We start from the raw sequence: 7,373 nt of genomic DNA, 5'->3' as shown, positions 1-7,373 counted from the left end.
GTAATGTTAAATAAATCAACAATCATATATTGTAAAAATATAGTAGATGTCAGATATGTAAATTTATATTGTAGAAGTTATGTAAATTCGTATTATATTGTCAATGCTTATCAAAGGAAATAAGGATTTAGTAAAACAGATTTATGAGTAAAAAGCATAATCAATTGTATACCAATTTGATAATTGTTGTCTAAGGTATATTTTAGACCAAGGATTTTGTAAGACTGTTTTATAAGTAAAAGGTATAATCAATTTTGTACAGTACAACCTTAATAACAGCCGTACTCAAGGTATGCCTTAATTAAATATAGTTTTATAGATACTATAAAACTTATGTATAGTTTTATATAGATACGTTGTATACTCTCCTAATATTATAGTAGGCTACAAGAAAAAATACTGTGAATAAGCTGATGTTGCTGAAAAAATATCGAAAGTAAACTGCTACTTTAATTTATAAAACCTGTATGGATAGGTATGTTTTATTTTTTAAAAATTTTACAAAACTTGTGTATTCCTTTTTATGTGTATGTTATATCCTTTTTAAATGTTTTAGTTGACTGAAGAGGGGCTTAAGAGCTCGAAACGTGTAATTTTTTCCACACGTATCAACTAAATAAAGATGAAAAAATCCGCCAAGTGTCTTAATTTATAGCACTATATTGTGTCAGAAGCATAAACAAATAGCAAAGCACGGTTTCATATCATCAACTTAATCTTATAATAATAATAACTTAATAATAATAAACTTAATCCTTAACTAAAACTATATTACAAAATATTGGATGTGTAAGCAGCTAAGATAAGGATGATGAAAATGATTTTATTTTAAAACTTAAATGGAAAAATATATTGATAATATAAACACTTAAAATTGTTCCGATAATACGTAATGATTTCTTTATTACTCCATTTAAAACTTTATTTGTATATAAAAAATAATGACAGAATTTGGTTCAGAATGATAAAACTATTGTAGTGAGTTGAGACAATGAGATATTTACAGGTAAAATTATGATTTATATAATTTACATGAAATAATATTAGAATATATGCAAAGTAAAATAATATGAGTAAATAAATTTTATCAGAATTTTGCTTTTGAATTTGAAATTGAACTTTTTTATTCCCTGTAGTTATCTTTGTTATGTATAGTATATAAGATTTATTTATTAATAATTTGCACGCATAATGCATATAAGTGTAACATCCTGGACCTTAAATTCTATAAAAATGTATAAAGATGTTTATTAGTTATATTTGTACCACGCATGTAAAACTTTAAGTATTGTTATTCAAATTAGATTAAAATTAATGTGTGATCATTTAAACTTCGTATAAACTTTAAATATAAGCGTATTTATCACAGCTAATTTGTGAATTGTGAATATATTAGGTTGAAAGGTAATTACCATCATTATCAATCCCGTTTATTAATCAGTATCAAACTCGTATAACCAATAATAAAGTGTCAATACTAAACCGAATATTTGGAATATTTGAATACTTGCTGAACTTAACCGAGTAGGTAACATTTCACCAACACAATAATTAATTATTAATAAGGTAAAATATCAACTACAAAGCATTCCAGAGATTATACTGATGGAAATAAATCGGGCGTTACATATCAGAATAAAATAAATTTGATAATTGAAATAGAAGCTTTCGACAAATTTTATTCTGTTATATTGCTTGATCCGGAAGCTGTTAAGTAATAAAAGTTAATGAAAACAATTGATTGTTTCATTGTAATATGTAACGTCTAGAAATAGTTTATTTCATTAGAATATGTTAATAGAATAAGAGTAAGTGTCCTAAAATCATTAATTCATTTTAAAATATAAAAAAATTACGATTAAATTTTACAAATATCTAGGCAGAAACTATCAATATTTCAGAATTTGCAGAAGGATGTTTACTTATGAATTATTATATCAAAGCAGAAAATTATTGTACACATGTTTAATTAAACTGAATAAATATCATTGGAAATTTCCTGATCGATTAATTTCGTTGGATAACTAAACTATCTACACAGTTTTATCATATTCAAATTAAATTTTGATTTTAAATTTTTAAGGAGCAGCTTTCGTATCCTTTAAAATTAAGTTAGATTTACACGGAACTGTGATTACTTAAAGTAATATCTCATTCGTAAAAATATGGCTTACGACTGTTAAATAAATAATGTATATTTTTTGATCTGACAACTGTGTAATCAGATTTATAGTAAAGCGGAATTAATTTAGATTTTAATTTATTTGTCATAGTATCGATGTGGATTTAACTGTTTAAACTAATTATGCGCAGAGATAAGAGGTTCCTACAACAGTCGTCGAAAATGTATTTTTTAAATTTAATTTTTATTAAAATTATGAACTAAAATAAAGAAAATTTTCTATAAAACATTTTCAATTTTTTGAACTTTAAGAATAATGATAAAATTTTAATAGGAAATCGACCTCTCTTAATATTATTGACATATTTCTGGTCTCAGAAGTTAAAAAGTAAGACTACTGTTTTATGGCACTCTTAAATATTTTAAGTTTTTTTCAGAATTAAAATATTAGCGAATATTGCATATTGATTTGAAATAAAATATAAGCATTCTTAAAGCAGAAATGTATACTTGGCTATTAAATTTACATTTTATATATAATAAGTTATTACTGATTTATACTGATTACTGATATGAGCTTTGTTAACTAGTGACATTTTCAGTCGTTTAACTCCGTAAATTTTAAATTGCTGAATATTGATAATAATAATTTATAAATAATGATAATGATAATTATAATGCATTTACTTTCAAAAGGAAACTAGTTATTTTGTTACAAGACTTGCGATAAATTACATTAAAGCAAACTATCGCAAAAAAATGTTCTAAATGAAATACTGTACTGAAAGAAAGTGTTGGACTTAATGTAATTTTACATTTAATTTAAAGATAACGCTAATCATCGTGCAAATTTCGTTCTTATGTATATCGTTATTGAAATTTTTGCGTTTTTCTCCATTTTATTGATTTGTTTTTACAACTTTTTATATTTTTCGGGTTTTTTTTTATAATTTTTCCTGAAAATACAGTTATTGTTGTATTATTCAGTGCAACGTAAATTAGTATCAGCGTTTGATTACTGTCACGTGTTTGATAAACTTATTAAAGAACTAAACATTTGTACCAATTAGATTTTTACTTCAACACAAATTTAGAATTAAGAAAATTAATAATTTCATCTAATTCTAAATTTGTCTCGGTCTAAAGCCATTTATCAACTGTTTTTGTACTGTAGGTACATTAAGTTAGTTTTTAATCAATGCATTTACAGTGGATATTACCACACAAATTAAAGCTTCAGGGATAAATTATTTACTGTAGTTATATAACAAATTTATTCTATGAATTAAAGAAGGTAGATTATACAGGATAGAGTATTTTATAAATCAAAACAGGTAGAGAAGTGCTGACATATAACATATACAGACTATATATTAGAGATGACACGATACTAAATTATATCGATACGATCCAATGCCGATACTTGCTTCTATCTCTTGCTTCTGCATGTATTGATAATTAATGAAAGCCGGGAAGCTCATTAGTTTAGAGCAAGGGTTCCCAAACTTTTTGAAGCCGAATCCCCTATTGGACAAGATTTTTGCTTGTGTTCCCCTACTACTGTCTTTCTTTCTTATTTATATCTCCTCTTTCCGTAATTATGATATTATTTGCAGCCTAATACATCTACAAAAAGTTTCTCATCGATGACTACCGTGTTTCCCCGAAAATAAGACAGTGTCTTATATTAATTTTTGCTCTGAAAAATGCGCTAAGTCTTATTTTCAGGGTATGTCTTATTTTTTCCAGGAAGGAGAATTCACATTTATTATTGAACAAAAAAATTCCCAACTCGAACTTAGACGAGAGTGACGTATATCCGGTGTGTCGAACTGTCGCCTTTTTATAGCGTCAACATCGGACTCGATGACCAATTAGTGCTTACTGAACCGTAGCACTATGCAAATGTCATGTGGCGTGATTCCCGGCCGACCAATTAGCCATCAACAGCCGTAACGTTATGCAAATCTGTGATTCCCAAGCTATAGTCTCATGCAAATCATGCCGTGTGGCGTAATTGTCTGCTGACCAATCAGTGGCTGTACTTTCAAAAAGCCAACGGCCACTTTCAGCCATCTGTCGATGACCGTTACGACTAAAAAAAACTTCGCTAGGTCTTACTTTCAGGGGGCGGTCTTATATTTCGCAATTCAGCAAAATCTGTGATAGGTCTTATTTTCTGAGGATGTCTTATTTTCGGGGAAACACGGTATCATCAAAACAAATGCGAGAAATCACATTGATTTGTGTGTTTCGAATACAGTCCCTATATTTGAGAAGGTAATTTCTGAAAACAAGCACACGTTTCACAAGCACATTTTTTTTGTTATAAATACAAAGTAAATATATGTTAGAACGGTTTCTTCGTTTTATTGTGTAAAAACTCATTACACCCCCAGAACTTTCTCGCGACTCCCTGAGGATCGCGCCCACATTTTAGGATCCGCGGATTTATAGCGTATTCACATTGTTAACTGACTGTTTAAATTCAAACATAAATATAAATAATCACCAGATTTAGTAATTTCTTGATTTAGTTGACCGTTCGTCGCTAAAAACATAGAGATGTACAAAAAAAAAAACTTCGAAAAACTTCTCGCCAGCATGAATATTCGTGATCTCACTAAACTGCAGGACAATCTGGTGGCATATTTTTTGACTAGATGATGTAGGTTGTGAGCAGATCCGAGGCGATTGTTGTGAGTGAGAATTCGTTAAACTTCGTTTATATATTGAATATAAGTTAAGATTTTTACTGTGGCTATGGTTGAAATTCTAATTATAACCGTTCGAAAGATAATTTCCATTATTTTTCTAAAGTCGGTAGAACAAAAGTTAAAAGAATACGTTGAAACAAGTAAAGCTTGGAAAGTAAAGGGGGGGGGTGCGTGTGTCCTTACATTTTTTACTTTCCCAGCTCTGTTATATATAACAGAGAAAAAATATGGCGATCGCTCAAAAAAATTACCTCTAAGATATTTACATTTTTTAACTCGGAGAACCTTAAAACGTCGAGAAATGCAAAAAAATTCCGGCTTTTATTCCTGTATGTATGAATATTAGTGTGTGTGCGTGAAACGATTTTGTTCACCCTGTTTGAAGCTTAATAACTTCTGTGCTTTTTGTCAAAAATTCTGAAATTTTGCAGGTACAGTAGAACCTCGATTATCCGCCCCCGATCAACCGACCCCTCGGTTAACCGACCGTCCTAGTCGGCAAATTTCAAATGTCCGCTAGTGATGTGGCGCTACAATATTTGGCTATGTCTTGGCTACTTTAATATTATTTTTACGTGTTTTAGCTGGCAACACTCATTCGACCATGAAAGGGAGCCAGTATTTAAACGAAACTTAATTTTCTAATTTTTAACGATACAATAGCGACGATTATTATTTTTAAAAATTTTTGTTAGGCTTAACATCGATGAAAATTCAACGCAAAATAGGTTAATAGCGATATACTAATATACTAATATACTAATTACATGGGATATAATAATATACTACACTAATAATGGATTTTTTCATACTTTTCGGTTATCCGACTTTTCAATTATCCGACCAACCCCAGTCCCCAATTAGGGCAGATAATCGAGGTTCTACTGTATTAGAAGGATTGATGTTATTAATTTTGGTGGACAAAGGTGAGCAGATAAAGGTCTTCGTTCCCTGAATACTGGGATTTCGGTCGTGGAGTCGCGCCTTGCTCGGACTGGCTGGCCACGTAGAGTTTCCCGAGTTTTCTCACGTCTGTAACGCCTAAATAGGAGCGTTTCTCTTAAAAGGCATCCCCTTAGGCAGATCGCCCAAGTGTTGCCATAACTTAACAATCAAACATTTTATATGACTCAACAAAATGAAGTATCAAATACACCGTATTTGACAAATCAATCCTGGGTCCTTGTACTGAAATGTAGAAATGTCAATTTAGAAAGCTTCAAACTGACGGCTCTTCTAAATTTTCAAAGGTAATTTATTTTTAATAAATCAATGTCCTATTTAATACATGGATACTTACCTAATTTTTAAAATAATTGAAAATCTTTTTTTTATATCGGAATTCATATAAAATACTACATTAGTTCTTTGTAGTTTATAAAATTTAAGTTTATTTTAATAATATTTTATAATTTTTGTCATCATTTTGACAGTTTCTTAATGGCCACGTGACCGGGTTACGTGACACATTTTTTACGTGTCCATCGCGCTGCTCCACGACGAAAACGAGCTTAAGTAATGGCGGCTGGAACGTTGAGCAGTCGATAAGTAGCCCTACGATTTTTGTGTTAGTAGCGCGTTTTAAATGATTTGGCACTAAATAATTCTATACGTTTTGGAAATTTCTATAAAATATGTTTCTGTTTTAAACAAAAACTAAGAAGAAAATCCGTTTTTAGTATTTGTCTTTTCGTATGGAAAACATAAAGAAACAGCATCAGTGTAATTCATTCATCCTTTATTATTTTTTTTTAGTTAGTAAACATTACAAGCAGTTTAAGAAATGGAGCAATGTCTTTAATTCTTAAATAAAATTGAATATATGATAATTTTTCTTTATAATAATCCTATATAAACTGAATTTTACTTTGTTAATCCATAAATTCTCAATATCAGCATTAATCTACGTCAAAATAAATTAAACCTACTTGTTTAGGTATATACTTTCCATTTTCTCTTAATTACTGGTAAACAGAAGACAGATTCCAGAAAAATCTAAAACGAGCCGTCGCATGTTGCCAGTCTCCTATTCCTTTTATTGTGAGGAGTGTTGTGAATTTATTTGTTGATTTATTTTCGTACTAGCAGACTGCCACGCGTTGTTGTGGCTCAAAATCTATCTATTATAAATGTATAACACTTCCCCCATGGGGGGGAATTTTCGAAAAATCTCTTTTTAGTGAATATTCTATAAACTTTTTAGTGTATATCCTTTATATATCTTTTTAGTGTATATCCTTTATAAACTTGTCTTTATCATCACAATCAGAGAGTAAAGCAACAGATTCAAATACTATTAGGCCAAACGCTAACCTGTTGAAGAAAAGAAATGTTAGCTTATTTGTTCATTCTTATCGAAAACTAAATATAGAGTCATTTACTTTTAATATCGGGAATGATTTATCTGAAGATTCTGTAAAACAATTAGAGAAGGTATTGAGAGAAAACCTAGACGTATTTGCCAAAAACAGTTTTGATCTTGGAGTATGCACCCTAGGATTCCATGAAATAGTAACACAGTCCGATGTCAAGCC

This window comes from Centruroides sculpturatus, unplaced genomic scaffold (genome assembly GCF_000671375.1).
Source record: "Centruroides sculpturatus isolate CEXI.00-Female unplaced genomic scaffold, Cexi_2.0 scaffold1570, whole genome shotgun sequence".
In the NCBI taxonomy this organism is placed as follows: Eukaryota; Metazoa; Arthropoda; class Arachnida; order Scorpiones; family Buthidae; genus Centruroides; species Centruroides sculpturatus.
This window is presented reverse-complemented; position numbering follows the sequence as displayed.